This window comes from Triturus cristatus, chromosome 2_2 (genome assembly GCF_964204655.1).
Source record: "Triturus cristatus chromosome 2_2, aTriCri1.1, whole genome shotgun sequence".
Taxonomy (NCBI): domain Eukaryota; kingdom Metazoa; phylum Chordata; class Amphibia; order Caudata; family Salamandridae; genus Triturus; species Triturus cristatus.
The window spans coordinates 539,620,100-539,636,918 of NC_140582.1; the positions used below are offsets into that span (position 1 = coordinate 539,620,100).

Sequence of the window (16,819 nt, forward strand, 5' to 3'; positions counted from 1 at the left end):
ATTCGTGTTCAGGCCTTCAGGGGTGAAGTGGCAGACAGGGCCTGGCAGCAGGGCCCAATACTGAGCAGAATTAATCAGTTAAAAACAAAATAAAGCTGCGCAGCAGCCTAAGTAAGGCTGCAGACTCTGTACTAGCATTGCAGTGAGTCTGAGTCAGTTTGCCAGTATATTCTTGTTTTAAAAGCACCTGCTGCCGAGTTCCTGGGCTCCAGTAATATTCAGGCATAAATTAAAATGTCAAGATAACTCTGGTGATTATTCGTCTTCCTGGACCTGGAGAGAGACAGGAGTTTTGTCTAGGGGAAGTTGTGACTGCTTGAAAGGTAGTACAGGGTTATTTACCTGCTGCAAAGAAAGTTTACCATGCAGATCAAAAAGTGCATATAATGTAAAATAGGGCAGTGCGTGTTACTGCTTCTGTCGGAGAGATCCTTTTGTTACTTGCAGTTTGTAAGTTAAAATCCTATCATAGAACAGCAAGCTATTAACAAGTCTGTCATCAAAGAGCTGCATGCAAACGGCAAGTTATATATTAGAGCTATATGTTTTTTTGCCCAATTTTTCATTATCCTAATCTTGCAAAAAGGGTTAATTTGGGTAGAAATCAATTCTTATTGAAGAGAACCCCTAACAATGCTGTTATGTTTTAAATTCTGAATTTGCGCTTTTCCAGACTTCGAACTCTTAAACTATATTGCCTACAATGACAATCATGGATGACATGTGACTCCTATACCTTGTAGTCCTGTCTGATGTAACATTCCCTATATATTGACACACGTAGGATTGTATCTATGCAATGTGTGAATGATGCAAAGTGCTCTTACACCTTACACTGTTCACAGGGCAGGGATGCCTCCTATCAAAACCTTTCTATGAGGAAGGCTCCCTTGCTGAAATTCGGATCAGGTATATATTACATCTTACTTTTAGCAGAGCCAGTTGAAGATGTGGGTGGAGCTAATATAGTAAGTGGGTGGAGCCAGTGGAGGAAGTGGGTGGTGCCAGTGAAAGTAGGCGTGGCCTCCGACAAACAATTGAGCACCTGCACTTCATATTTTACAAATTAAGCACTGTAACCTGGTGATACAGAAACACAGGTGCGTGGTAAAGTGGTTGAATGCAAATACTTGCAACTTTAAGTTATACAATCATGCCACATGCAGACACATACATACATACACACCAGGCGCGCAACACCCATTGGGCTCACCGGGCTTCAGCCCCCCCCCCTCATGTGTGTCAGCCCAGCTGAGACAGCCTCGCGGGCTGGCGTCCGTCTAATTGCAGCCGGACCCGGGTACTTCACAGGTCTTTAAAAGACCATTTACTCGTTAATGAGGCTTTTGTTGTGGTTTCGCCCCTTCTTACAGCCACTCTGCCTATGGCTGGAAGACTTAGCCCCCCCTAAAATCTTTTTCAGCCCCCCCCGAAATTTGGCTCTAGTTGCCTGCCTGATACACACATGCACACATGCACACACATTCAGGGATTGGTGAGAGAAAAGGTGACTATACAAAGTCGAACAAACACACTTGAGCAAATGGAACTCTGTGTGATAAGATGGCTGTAAAACGACGCAGGAAACGCTATATGATAAGGTCGTGACATAAACACACAGAAAGGATACTATATGTGGTTGTAGAAAGACACAGAAAACTCTATCTAATCAAGAGGTGATATAGACATGTACACATATGGAAATCTATGCTGAATGTTTGGTACAGACACACAGACGTTATAAAGTGATGGCATTAGCATGCAGACACATGGAACTAGAACGACATGTGATGAGGTAACAACACTAATAATAACACACAGACACAATGAACTCTAGACGTGCACAGTGAACTCTATGTGATTAAATAAGATAAGAACTATGACAGGCTAATGGCAGAGACACATAAAGGGAACTCTATGTAAGAAGGCGGTGGAACTCTCAACAGAGAAACTCTGTGTGGAAGAAAGCAGTGCATAAGCACACATATCCCTACCCGGAGGGGCCTCTGCGTGACAAGACGGTGGCAGATACGCACCCTCCAAGCCACCCACCAACCCCCTACGCTACAGGATTCCCCCCACCCGCCTAAGTACTTTAAAGTCCTGTTATCTGGTATTTGTCAGAAAAAGACAGGGAAGGGAGCAACGGAGCATGGCAGGTGCTACTGCCAAACCCTCATGGAGATTTCCCCTGCAGAATTATGGCACAGTAACATCGGGTGTGGTTCCCCCATAAGCGGAAAAACAGTACGTGAAACCTGCCCACTAGAAATGAAGCATAGCGGGATTCCATAAGGTAATGCCGCTCCGCATGAGTCGTAACGGTGGTCGGTGTGTTATGATGAACAAATAAAATGGCTATTGGAGCGCGAAATAGCTTATTTTGCGGAGCTTCAGTCGAGGAGTCACCTATTCCTAAGTGGGACCATTTACTCTGTAGGTTGCCTAACATACACTTCGAATTACATTTCTGGCAGCATCACATGGGCATTTCACATCAGTGTAAAAATCGCCCCTGAAGCATTTTTCCACACACTTAACTCCTTTAATCAACCCTAATATATTATCCCTGGGTCTGTGAGACTTCCCCCACTAGCGTTAAAGCGTCTGTCCATAAGCGAAAACAATTTACATTTATTTTCACAGTAGCCTTGTTCAGAGGCACTTTAATTGTGTACAGTGCCTTAAGAAGATTGTGTTCCCTTCGAGACGTCTGGCACACCCCCTCCGGCTTATCTCCGGTGTCATTCGCTGCCTTTCGCTTTAGGATTACTCTTCAATCCTATTAGAGGCCTGATGCTCCCGCCCTAGTGCTTAGTCACACACTCCGGGGGCCTCTACGCGCCAAGCTTGCAGTCACAAAGCATTACTGTAACTTTCTCCCCGAAAGAGCAATCTGTGCCCAGCCTCCTTCTCCTCCGGGGTGTCTGCTGAGAATGTCAGACAGAAAATATAGAATATGCAAAGGGATGGTCGCCAGACGGTCGGTGCAAGGTTTGTCAGACTATATCGGTCAAGTGCGCTTGGCGTCTGGCGCGCGGCACCGCAGGGTGCCTGACAAGCAGCGGAAAAGGCTGAGCAACTGAACTGCAAGCAAATTCATCAACTGTAAATGCGTGTTTAAATTATGAACGCCTTGAAATGGCCCCATGCTCTTATATTTGAAGCGCTGCAAAAATATAGTTTCAGTAGCATACAATTTATAATAAGGCTTATTTTTTATTTTTTTATTTTTTTAGGTTTTTGTACTTCGTGGATTTGGCCCAGATGGATGAAGGCGCATTTCAACAAACATTTTGAGAGAAGATTAACATAAGACAAAAACAATAAAGGCAGGACTTCAATAACTCCAAATATTTTTGAGGTAGGAAAAGCGTGTCTCTGTTTTTGTACCTTGATTTTCTGGGCTCAGCTGCCCTTCTGGGCATCGACTCACTCAATAAATAGGCGGTGTATGGACCTGGTGTACAAAAACAATTGCATTCGGAAAGCAAAGCCAGTATTCAAAAAAGTCACTTAGATTTGTTTTGAACATTACAGAGCTCATTGAAGGCGTTGCGAACCATTGCCGTTCCTAAAGGAAAGCTGAAGGCAGAGGGGTCTCACTTCCTTTGTTGCGACTTGGAAGACACACAGGGCTGGCTTTAATGCTGGTGGCGCCGGGTGCAACAATCATTTTTGGCGCCCGCACCTCATGACCACCTTCTCGGATTCTCTCACTACCACCAGGCAAAAGTGCCCCTCATCTCTCCAATCATAAGTTATAGCTAAACACAGCGCCCCCCCTATGAAGTTGGTGCCCCCTCCACAGGTCAGTACTCAGTGCAACTGCACCAGTCACACTGCCCTAAAGACGGCCCTGAATACACATGAGCCATGCTTTCAGGGCACAAGTTGGTGGTACACACGGGTGGACGGCGTCCACCCACTTTTTTCACAGGGAAAACGATATCCACCCTGCCAAGAAGTTGGGCCCCACTAAATAATGTGTTGAACTCCTCCCAGTGTAATTTCCAAACACTGGGACACTTTCAGCAGCTCCTGCAAGTTGGCTGCTTTCCATCTGCAACAATGTGCAGGCAGTGAAGGGGCTTTGTTATTTTAGACTCCTGCTCGGCCCATAACAAACAAGCATTTGCAATGCAATAGGTCTCGCATTTATAAGAGTTTGAGCTATTGGCATTGTAAAATTACAATGCCTTTTATTTATGCTTTGGTTTTAAAACAAATAAAAGGCATTGTCATTTACAATGTCAGTAGCATAAACTCGCATAAAAGCAGTGTGTGGAGTGCAGCAGTGTGCGGCGTGCAGCAGTATGCGGCGTGCAGCAGCGTGTGGCGTGCAGCAGCGTGTGGCGTGCAGCAGCGTGTGGCGTGCAGCAGCGTGTGGCGTGCAGCGGCTTGCAGCGGTGTGCGGCATGCAGCAGTGTACGGCATGCAGCAGTGTGCTGCGTGCAGCAGTGTCATACAGCATGCAGCAGTGAGTAATGCAGCAGTGTGCAGCAGTGTGTGGCGTGCAGCAGTGTGCGGCATTGTGTGGCATGCAGCATTGTGCGGCGTGCAGCATTGTGCGGCGTGCAGCATTGTGCGGCGTGCAGCAGTGTGCAGCGTGCAGCAGTGTGCGGTGTGCAGCAGTGTGCGGTGTGCAGCAGTGTGCGGTGTGCAGCAGTGTGCGGCGTGCAGTGGCATGCAGCAGTGTGGCATGCAGCAGTGTGCGGCGTGCAGCAGTGTGTGGCATGCAGCAGTGTTTCGTGTAGCAGTGTGAGGCATGCAGCAGTGTGTGGTGTGCAGCAGTGTGCGGCATGCAGCAGTGTGCGGCATGCAGCAGTGTGTGGTGTGCAGCAGTGTGTGGCGTGCAGCAGTGTGTGGCGTGCAGCGGCATGCAGCAGTGTGTGGCGTGCAGCAGTGTGCGGCGTGCAGCAGTGTGCGGCGTGCAGCAGTGTGTGGCATGCAGCAGTGTTTCGTGTAGCAGTGTGCGGCATGCAGCAGTGTGCGGCGTGCAGCAGTGTGTAATGCAGCAGTGTGCGCAGCATTGTGCGGCGTGCGGTAGTATGCGGCGTGCAGCAGTGTGCAGCGTGCAGCAGTGTGTGGAGTGCAGCAGTGTGTGGCATGCAGAAGTGTTTCATGTAGCATTGTGCGCCGTTCAGCAGTGTGTGGCGTGCAGCAGTGTGTGGTGTGCAGCAGTGTGTGGCGAGCAGCAGTGTGCGGCGTGCAGCAGTGTGCGGCGTGCAGCGGCATGCAGCAGTGTGTGGCGTGCAGCAGTGTGTGGCGTGCAGCAGTGTGTGGCGTGCAGCAGTGTGCGGCGTGCAGCAGTGTGCGGCGTGCAGCGGCATGCAGCAGTGTGCGGCGTGCAGCAGTGTGCGGCGTGCAGCAGTGTGAGGCGTGCAGCAGTGTGTGGCGTGCAGCAGTGTGTGGTGTGCAGCAGTGTGTGGTGTGCAGCGGCGTGCAGCAGTGTGCGGCATGCAGCAGTGTGTGGCGTGCAGCAGTGTGTGGCGTGCAGCAGTGAGCGGCATGCAACAGTGTGTGGCGTGCAGCAGTGTGTGGCGTGCAGCAGTGTGCGGCGTGCAGCAGTGTGCGGCGTGCAGCGGCATACAGCAGTGTGCGACGTGCAGCAGTGTGCGGCGTGCAGCAGTGTGAGGCGTGCAGCAGTGTGTGGCATGCAGTAGTGTGTGGCGTGCAGCAGTGTGTGGCGTGCAGCGGCGTGCAGCAGTGTGCGGCATGCAGCAGTGTGTGGCATGCAGCAGTGTGTGGCGTGCAGCAGTGTGCGCCGTTCAGCAGTGTGTGGCGTGCAGCAGTGTGTGGTGTGCAGCAGTGTGTGGCGTGCAGCAGTGTGCGGCATGCAGCAGTGTGCGGCGTGCAGCGGCATGCAGCAGTGTGTGGCGTGCAGCAGTGTGTGGCATGCAGCAGTGTGTGGCGTGCAGCAGTGTGCGGCGTGCAGCAGTGTGCGGCGTGCAGCGGCATGCAGCAGTGTGCGGCGTGCAGCAGTGTGCGGCGTGCAGCAGTGTGAGGCGTGCAGCAGTGTGTGGCGTGCAGCAGTGTGTGGCGTGCAGCAGTGTGTGGCGTGCAGCAGTGTGCGGCGTGCAGCAGTGTGCGGCGTGCAGCGGCATGCAGCAGTGTGCAGCGTGCAGCAGTGTGAGGCGTGCAGCAGTGTGAGGCGTGCAGCAGTGTGTGGCGTGCAGCAGTGTGTGGCGTGCAGCAGTGTGTGGCGTGCAGCGGCGTGCAGCAGTGTGTGGCATGCAGCAGTGTGTGGCGTGCAGCAGTGTGTGGCGTGCAGCAGTGTGCGGCGTGCAGCAGTGTGTGGCGTGCAGCAGTGTGCGGCGTGCAGCAGTGTGCGGCGTGCAGCGGCATGCAGCAGTGTGCGGCGTGCAGCAGTGTGCGGCGTGCAGCAGTGTGAGGCATGCAGCAGTGTGTGGCGTGCAGCAGTGTGTGGCGTGCAGCTGTGTGTGGCGTGCAGCAGCGTGCAGCAGTGTGCGGCATGCAGCAGTGTGTGGCATGCAGCAGTGTGTGGCGTGCAGCAGTGTGCACCGTTCAGCAGTGTGTGGCGTGCAGCAGTGTGTGGTGTGCAGCAGTGTGTGGCGTGCAGCAGTGTGCGGCGTGCAGCAGTGTGCGGCGTGCAGCGGCATGCAGCAGTGTGTGGCATGCAGCAGTGTGTGGCATGCAGCAGTGTGTGGCGTGCAGCAGTGTGCGGCGTGCAGCAGTGTGCGGCGTGCAGCGGCATGCAGCAGTGTGCGGCGTGCAGCAGTGTGCGGCGTGCAGCAGTGTGAGGCGTGCAGCAGTGTGTGGCGTGCAGCAGTGTGTGGTGTGCAGCAGTGTGTGGCGTGCAGCGGCGTGCAGCAGTGTGCGGCATGCAGCAGTGTGTGACGTGCAGCAGTGTGTGGCGTGCAGCAGTGTGCGGCGTGCAGCAGTGTGCGGCGTGCAGCAGTGTGCAGCGTGCAGCAGTCTCGCATTTGTGAAAGTTAGAGTTTTTAGCATTGAAATCTAATGTTTTTTTACTTTAGTCTGTTCATTTGCAGAGGAGTGATTATATTTGCATAGTGCTATTGCCATTTATATGACGTTGTGGCGCTGGAGAACCTGGAAATAGGTTATAAGGGAGGGGAGACAAGAGTGATAGGTGCGTGAAAAATAAGTAACAAAATCCTTGAAAAAACAAACACATAGGTAATGCAAGATTAAGTAAAGCATGTGAAATCTAGTCAGGAACAACATGTTTACTTTAAAGGTTTTGGTTAGTTAGAGCCAAACGCAATTTACCGGCAGCCCAGAACTGCTCGCCTCTATCTAATGTGCTGAACCACCGTAGTGCGAGCGGACTCAAACTGTGAATTCACTCCAAAATATGATGACAATGACAGCGACATTAAACGAGGAGGGAGTGGGAGGGGGGAGTGGGGGCGGGCCACAGTTGTAAAAGGCAGGGAGAGGGTGAGATTGAGGAAGGGAAAGATAGGGATCAAAGGAAAAAACAAGGGGGTGGCAAATGGTGTGCACTTTGATGTCCTCAGTGTCCGCACGGCTCACTGAGGACATCAAAGCAAGTGATCAGGCAGTGCTTTTCAGGCTGCCAAATGGTGCGCGCGCCTGGGGCACATGCACTGTATTTGGAGGCCTGAAAAGCCACTGTTTGCACTTCCAAAACTCGCTTACTATAAGTCTCGCCTGAGCAGCGCTAAAGCGCTGTCTCAGGCGAGACCTAAAAACCGCATCTGAGGGGTCATCAGGCCTCCTTTTGTTGGAGTCTCCTTGCTGGCAGCAGTCAGGAGCCTCACACCTAGAAGGAAATTCAGCAGAGGGGAAACAAAGGTTAGCACTTCACACATACTTAAGAGAGGCAGCTTTTCACTTTGTTCAGGTTCGTTTACTAGATATGCGTGCACTGTAAGAATGTCAGATGTGTTGGTCTCCCAGTAGCTACATAATACTAAATGTAATTTATATAGCGCTTACTACCCCTGAGGAGGCGTTGAAATAATTTAAGTACCACTATTTTTTCTTGTATAGCGCTACTCCTCCCAAAGCATTGTCAGAGAGCTTTACATCACGCGTACATATTAAAGTTGTGGCTTGTGATGCCACTTCCTATAATGTGAATTCCTTTGATGCCACATGTATTGTCATGCACCGTGATGTCATGTGCCGTGATGTCACGTGCCGTGATGCCACTTGCATACTGTCTAACTAGGTTAGTCGCCCCACTTGTATTTTTTAGGACTTGTGCCCTGCTTGCTTTGTATTTTGGTACTTGTAAACCATGGAATGGGTATTACTGTCAAGGACATTAACAAAGTGTAAGATTTCAGATTTTGGCACCTTCACGTTCAGCTTGTCATTTAGCATGCCATGAGTGATGTAATATACGTGGTTATAAGCACTGCATGGTGGGGGCACTGGTTATAGATAGCTCAGCAAGCTAAGATCTTATTATCATATAAAGCTATAATGCATCACTTACCTTTTTTTTCAGTAAAAATATATATATTATCTACTGGCGGTCGCCAGTAGATAGTTATAGTTAGGACCGAGTTCCCATAGGAAATCTGAAAATTATATTTTGAATAACTTTGGCGCCGGTTGACTTATCTTCGTGAAATTTTCAAAACTAATGGGGCGCTCCGCTCAGCTCCTACCCTGAAAGTCTCGGGGTGATTCGTCAAGCGGGGGCTGAGAAAAAAGGGGGGTCCCAAAACGCGTTTTCCCCATGCATTTTCCCATAGGACCTTTAGTTGAAGGTACAGCCCAAATGGCTGAACAGAATTACTTGACATTTGGCAAAGAGATAGTCCTCAGGTCAGGCATGTGCCTTTTGCTTAAATGGTGTAAATCCGTTCAGTAGTTCCTGAGAAAATCAAAAGTAAAATCACATATATATCTGGGCGGAGCCTAACCACACATCTCATCGTGAGATCTGATTGGCTGTCAGCACTTCATCCAAGAAGTGTTGGCAGCCATCGTGGACCAATATACATGATAGCACCTCATTAAAAAGCATTGCAGTTAATAGAAGGTTTTAAGACTTTAGTTACATTATAAATCATTTGTTGATGGTACCATACTCATTTTAGGAATTGTGGTGTGTTCTAAGGTGATTTTACCATGTTTAAAAGCCTTCTGCTGTGAATCATGAATCATGTTTGAGAGAAAACTATTTTCTCATGCTTTTCCCACAGAGGTTTGGAAGGCGATCTATAAGCTAACTGAGAACATATTTTCTGTAAATTCACATTATCTTTCTCAGTCATGTGAGAATAAAGTCTGACATTCTCAGTAAAACATGTACATCCAACAAGGGCAGAGACTGTCAGTTGATTCCTTTGTGTTCTACTGCAGCTTCCCAGAGTGTTCTAAAGAACAAATAGAGTACGAACAGTCCTACTTATGACAAACGTATGGCACACCTGAAGCCATCTTGGTTGGAATAAAGCGGTAATTCTTAAAACATTTAATTTAAAAAGGAACAAAACGTGGGGGTTCAGTTTGCCATAGAAAGTATGATTAGTGCTGCAAAAAGCAAAATTAGGGCACATTTTGAGTGACTTCTCAAATCCTCTTCTATTTCATTAAAACATTCTGACATGCAGACTGAAACATGCACTTTCAGTACCAGCAGCAGACATACCTGGTGAGCAGTAGCTTTACTACAGTGATCTAATAAGCAACTAGAGTGCTAACATTCTGAATTTATGGCAAATTTGTGACACATCTGAATGCCTTCTTGATGCAATCAAAGTAAAAAACTGAAAGTAATTCCTACTGAGGAGACTGTAGTAAATGAGGAAATTAGGAAACATCATAACAAATAAGTCTCCCAAAATGGCCACCAGAGACAAAAGAGCCAAAATGTAGCCCAAATATCACCCAGATGTAGCCCAAGTATAGCCCAATGACAGAATGTCCCAGAGTGTTCTAACGAACAACTAGAGCGCTAACAGTCTTACTTATGACAAAAGTATGGCACACCTGAAGCCATCTTGATTGGAATAAAGTGGTAACGCTTAAAACATTTAATTTACAAAGGAACAAAATGAGGGGGTTCATTTTGCCATAGAAATTATGATTAGTTCTGCAGAAAGAAAAATTAGGGCACATTTTGACTTCTCAAATCCTCTTCTATTTCATAAACAAATTCTGACATGCAGACTGAAACATGCACTTTGAATACCAGCAGCAGACTTCCCTGGTGAGCAGTAGTTTTACTACAGTGATCTAATGAGCAACTAGAGTGCTAACATTCAGAATTTATGGCAAATGTGTGACACATCTGAATGCCTTCTTGATGGAACCAAAATAAAAAACTGAAAGCATTCCCACTGAGGAGACTGCAGTAAATGAGGAAATTAGGAAACTTCATAACAAATAAATCTCCCAAGATGGCCACCAGAGACAAAAGAGCCCAAATGTAGCCCAAATATCACCCAGATGTAGCCCAAGTATAGCCTAATGACAGAATGTCCCAGAGTGTTCTTAAGAACAACTAGAGAGCTTACTGTCTTACTTATGAGAAAAGTATGGCACACCTGAAGCCATCTTGATTGGAATAAACTGGTAACACTTAAAACATTTAATTTAAAAAGGAACACAATGAGGGGGTTCATTTTGCCATAGAAATTATGATTAGTGCTGAAGAAAGAAAAATTAGGGCACATTTTGAGTGACTTCTCAAATCCTCTTCTATTTCATTAAAAAATTCTGATATGCAGACTGAAACATGCACTTTTAATACCAGCAGCAGACTTCCATGGTGAGCAGTAGCTTTACTACAGTGATCTAATGAGCAACTAGAGTGCTAACATTCAGAATTTATGGCAAATGTGTGACATATCTGAATACCTTCTTGATGGAATCAAAGTAAAAAACTGAAAGCATTTCCTACTGAGGAGACTGCAGTAAATGAGGAAATTAGGAAACTTCATAACAAATAAATCTCCCAAGATGGCCACCAGACACAAAAGAGCATAAATGCAGCACAAATATCCCCCAGATGTAGCCCACATGTAGCCCAATGACAGAAGTGTGCAAAACACTTATTTTTTGTGTATTTGCAGTTTTATATAGTGCAGACGTGTCAGGTATTGGAATGCTTTACATGAGCATTGGTTACATCACACAAGATCAAATTCATTTTGGTTGTAGACATGAGGAGATTAAGTGATTTGACCACAATCACAGAATGTTGAGCTGAAGCAGAAACTCCAACCTGGTTCCCCAGTTGCAAAGTCTGCAGCTCTGGAAGTAACACCACATCCTCTCGCCAAGGTGCAACATTTAATCAAGTGGTCAACTGGATAAAAAAACATAAAGATTACAAATAATTTAAAAGTTCTTTGTCGCTATTTGAAAACTCAGAAAATATGTCCTCATTTTAGTTTTTTAGAGCACTAACCATAATTTTGATGCAAATAAGACCCTCTCATATATGTAATTTCTAAAGGAAATACTCTAGGTATTACAGTTTTGATTACATCAAGATGACGTCAGGCGTTCCACACTTTTGTAATTAATATAGAATGTTAGCAATCTAGTTGTTCATTGGGATACTGTTGAGAGGCAGAGGCCAGGGGCACGGACTCTGAAAATTGAAGGCAGGTAGGAGAGTGCAGAGGCAACAATTTGACCACACTGGGCAGGCAGGAAGGGCAGTGGCAGCACAACAGACTATGGAGGGCAGTGGAAAGGGGGGGCAAAGGCAACAAACCAACAATACAGGACTGGCAAGAGAGGCTGTGGCAATATAATAGACCATTGTGGGCAGAAGGAAGAGGCAGTGGTAGTACAACCATACATGCCAACAGACCCATTTCAGCCAGGAAACGTCCAATGTTTTTAAGCTCAAATGGGCTTTATTTGATCTGTCTCCTGTCTACAATCTCCTCTTTTTCAATGTAACTCAAAGGGGAAAATCAATACCCCAGTTTTTTTTCAAAATCTCCCTCTTACCAAGTTCAAAATGTTCGCAAGTATGGTACATTGAATCATGGTAGGAAGGAGGAATTGGGGTAGGGACATAGAATCGGATAACGGAGGACAGGAGGGACATGGAGAGGTGCACCAAACTGACCCTACAGGGCATGCATCAGGGTTTGCAGCAGCACAATACACCACACAGCGCATGCAGGACGGGAGTGCAGCACAACAATCCATAGAAAGCAATAGGGAGGGGACAGGACCATGCACATGGACAACAGAGAACATATGGGAAGAGGCAATAGTAGCTAGCTGACCATAATGGACAGACAGGAGAGAAAGCTGCAGCATAACAGACCATAAAGGGCAGGAGGGACGGATCAGGGGCATTACAATGGAACAGACAAGCCAGGAGGGAGGGAATAAGGGGTCTGCACATGGAAACAGAGGGCTGGGGGCAAGGTGGCAGGGCAGGAGCAGCAAGATGACCATGGAGGTCAGGCAGGATGGGCACTAGAAACAAGACACACCATGGAGAGCAACAATGAGACTATGGTGGCATACACACAGACCATGAAGGGAAGATGGGAGGGGGTCAGGGGCAGCTAGCTGACCACACAGGGAAGGTGGGAGGGGCCATGGCAGCACAGAAGACCATGCATGGCAAGCGGGAGGGTTAGTGGCAGCACAATGGCTATGATGGGGAAGAAGGAGGGTGCAGGGGCATGCACAAAGGACCATGGAGGATAGAAGGGAGGGTCAGGACCTGGGCACAGACAAGAGAGTTCAGGGGAAGGGGCCTCACAACAGACCGCGCGGGGCAGGCAGGAGGAGCAGTTGCAGCACAACAGATCAGGGAGGGCAGAAGGGTGTGGCAGTAAAATGGACCATGGAGGACAGGAGGAACGGGATAGGGGCATGGCATGTGGACAGGCAGGGTGGAGGTGGCAGGGACAGGTTACAGTCATCTGACAATGCTAGGCAGGTGGGAGGGGAGTGGCAGCTCAACAGAGCACTCAGAGTAGATAGGAGTGGCAGGTCCATGGAACATAGTGGGCAAAAAGGATGGAGCAGGGGCATGCACAAAGACATTGGAGGGCAGGGGGAAGGAGAATAGGGGCAGCAAGCTAAGCACAGAGGCTAAGCAGGAGGTCAATGATGGGCCATAGAATTGGGCAATGGAGGGCAGGAGGAGTGGACTGGTACATCATGCTAAATGGAGGGCAGTGGCAGCACATCAGACCATGCATGGCAGGATGGAGGAGGCTAGTCCATGGATTCAGACAACAGAGTATAGGGAGGAGGTGGATGGGGCAGCAAGCTAACTGGTCAGAGAAGGTGGGTATTAGGAACTTTATTGTTTTTAAAATGTGTGTCTTTGCGAACTACTTAAAATATGAACAAGTATGCAGCATAATCTCACTTTTATTCAGGAAGAAGAGGTCGTTTGTGACTGTGACTCCGGGCTCACTTGGCAGAAACACCCCCTGACCCTCCACCCCCATCGCAAAATGTAATGCCCGTGAAAAGGGTAGGTGGACGCAGTGTTATAAAGAACATAGTCCTGGGAGCACGATTGAAAATGAAAACTAGATGTAGTATATGGTATAAACTATGCACCAAAAAGTGTGATATAAGATGAACCGGGGCGTGAAATATAATATGCAATATATTGTGCGCAATGACAGATTCATTGGAGAGCGCAAGATAGCACAGGCACTAGCGTGTCCTATGCGATATGCGCCTTGGAGTGTAATATGCACAGGGCAGTGTTGTGTAACATAACTAGTCTCTAAAGTTGTAATATAAAATATGTGCTGGGGAGTGTAACGTTGCATATGCACTGTGACAAAGATATGGATCCCAGATTGTAATATGTATGGCATAGCGCTGTGCGTTATAACATACACATCGAGGAAGGCACGTTAGATGGGGCAATATAACCCGTGCGAAGGCAAGTGTGGCATGACATATTCACGGGGTGGTGTTACAGTGCACATGGGCTAGAGAGTGTCATAGCATACGCACTAGCTTGTGGAATACAACACAGAGGTGTGAGGCAATCGGCGGGCACTGGTGGGTGTAACACAGCATTGGGCTCAGCCAGGAGCACGCTGTGACTCTCAAGTGAGGTTCGTCTCCTTTCCAGAGAGTAAAATAAAAAGTATTACACATCCGGCGGTGGATGTGTTTTTTATTAACCGTGAGGGGGGTTTCTTGCATAGTTTGGTCGAATTTTTGTCGAATCCCCTTTGAATGGCTTTGTGTGCGTGTATATTAAATGTGCCCATCAATAGCTACCCATGTTTGTATAAATAAACGACAAGGGTGTCTACTTGGAGAGTACCCACCGGCGGGGGTGCCGGGATTAGGCACGGTAGGGCGTCAGACATGTCAGAGCTTCACTAGCGGTGTAAATACATTCCATGTGGATTCATTCTATGCATAGTCGCCTTTTAATGAATATCACGCAAATCGTCATGGTGATAGGTACATACTGTTTGTCCAGCATGTCCTAGGTGTTTCTATAAATATATATATTTTTAAAATAATAAAAAACAAAGGCCGGCCCCGGGGGATGGGGTCCCCGGAGCCATAAGTGGGCTGAGGAGGGGGGCAATGCAGCCCCCTCCTAAAGAATTTAAATTAAAAAAAGGCCATGACCCAGAGGTTGGGGTCCCCGGGGCCGATTAAGGCCTTGGGAGGGCCAAATTTATTTTTTTCAACAAAAAAATTAGGGTGCAGGCCCTGGGGGATGGGGTCTCCAGGGCCAGTAAATTAGAAAAAGAAGGGGGGCCACACAGCCCTCCTTCTTAATAAAATAAAATAAATAAAAGACCAGCATCGTGCTAGAGGCCACGCCCCCTCCCTGCAAAACTCTGCAAACGCGCCCCCTGGCCAGTTGTAAGTTGGGGAATTAATTCCCCTTCAATACTGAGGGTCCCTGAGGGCCAACTAGCCCAACAGGTATCTCCAGTGTGCGCCAGGGAGCTGCGTTGCAGACAGGTGTTCTGAGGCCACGTCCCTTTTTACACCTCTATGCAACGCAGCTCTGTGGCACTTACTGGAGGTACCTAGTGGGCTAGTTTGACCCTAGGGACCCTTAGGATTCAAGGGGACTTAATCTCTCAACTTAGAACGGCCACAGGGCGCGTTTACACAGTGGTGAAGGGAGGGTACGGGGCCTGAGGTGACTTGTGCAAACACACCCTGTGGCGCGTTTTAAATTGGGGAAAGAATTCCCTTTCAATCCTGAGGGACCCTGGGGGCCAACTAGCCCACCAGGTGCTTCCAGTAAGTGCCACTGCTCTGCGTTGCAGAGAGGTGGTGCAGACCGTGCCCCTTTTTACACCTCTCTGCAATGGCGCTTACTGGACGTACCTAGTGGGCTATTTTGCCCCTAGGGATCCTCAGGATTCAACGGGACTTAATCTCCCAACTTAAAAAACGGCCACAGGGCATGTTTACACAGTGGGGAAGGAAGGGGACGGGGCCTGAGGTGACGTGTGCAAACACGCCCTATGGCGCGTTTTAAGTTGGGGAAATAATTCCCCTTCAATCCTGAGGGCCCCTGGGGGCTAACATGCCCACCAGGTGCTTCCAGTAAGCGCCACTGAGCTGCGTAGCAGAGAGGTGGTCCAGGCCGTGCCACTTTTTACACCTCTCTGCAACGCAGCTCTGTGGCGCATACTGGAGGTACTTAGTGGGCTAGTTGGACCCTAGGGACCCTCAGGATTCAAATTAACTTAATCTCCCAACTAAAAACGGCCACAGGGCGTGTTTACACAGTGGTGAGGGGAGGGGACGGGGCCTGAGTTAACGTGTGCAAACAAGCCCTGTGGCGCATTTTAAGTTGGGGAAATAATTCCCCTTCAATCCTGAGGGCCCCTGGGGGTTAACTAGCCCACCAGGTGCTTCCAGTAAGCGCCACTGAGCTGCGTTGCAGAGAGGTGGTCAAGGCCATGCCACTTTTTACACCTCTCTGCAACGAAGGTCTGTGGGGCATACTGGAGGTACCTAGTGGGCTAGTTGGACCCTAGGGACCCTCAGGATTCAAATGAACTTAATATCCCAACTAAAAACCGCCACAGGGCGTGTTTACACAGTAGTGAAGGGAGGGGACGGGGCCTGAGTTAACGTGTGCAAACAAGCCGTGTGGCGCGTTTTAAGTTGGGGAAATAATTCCCCTTCAATCCTGAGGGACCCTGGGGGTCAACTAGCCCACCAGGTGCTTCCAGTAAGCACCACTCCGCTGCGTTGCAGAGAGGTGGTCTAGGCCGTGCCCCTTTTTACATCTCTCTGCAACGCAGCTCTGTGGCGCTTACTGGAGGTACCTAGTGGTCTAGTTGGACCCTAGGGACCCTCAGGATTCAAGGGGACTTAATCTCCCAACTTAAAACGGCCACAGGGCGTGTTTACACAGTGGGAAAGTGAGGGTATGGGGCCTGAGGTGACGTGTGCAAACACGTTCTGTGGCGCGGTTTAAGAGGTAGTTTTAATCCCCTGCCCTATTATATACTAGGGGCTTACAGAGGAGGTCATGCTGATCACAGGGGTACCCCAACGCATAGTGCTCCCTAGTGTATGTAGGTGTTTTCACTGTATTCTGAGTGTCTTCTAACATAGCACTGGCTCTAGGACTGGTTAGTCAGACTCAGTTACCACCAGTATCCGTATGAAAAAGTTGAGGGTACAGGATGATTTTGCAACAAGGCTTCTTTCTGCTCTTCTGTTTGTTCTTTCTGCACGTTACCCTTCTTCCTGCACTTTTCTTCGTCTTTGAGGACTTCTGTTGCTTCTTTCTGCATTTCTTTTTTTTCTTTCTGTGCGTTTTTTCTTCTTTCTTCACATGTCCTATCTCTGTAGGCATAGTTAAAAATTAGCATTTAAAAAACCTTTGAAATTCACTGAAAAAACC

The 16,819-nt window shown here is 48.3% G+C and overlaps 1 long non-coding RNA gene across 1 annotated transcript in view; it reads left to right on the forward strand.

Moving 5' to 3' along the window:
* The first annotated feature begins 2,884 nt into the window (after window positions 1–2,884).
* The window catches only part of LOC146862478 (uncharacterized), a 36,942-nt gene continuing 23,007 nt past the window's right edge, over window positions 2,885–16,819 (forward strand). Inside the window, exons 1-2 of the long non-coding RNA XR_014978462.1 lie at window positions 2,885–2,994; window positions 3,240–3,364. This is a non-coding gene — a long non-coding RNA (uncharacterized LOC146862478). The remainder of the gene's footprint in view (window positions 2,995–3,239; window positions 3,365–16,819) is intronic.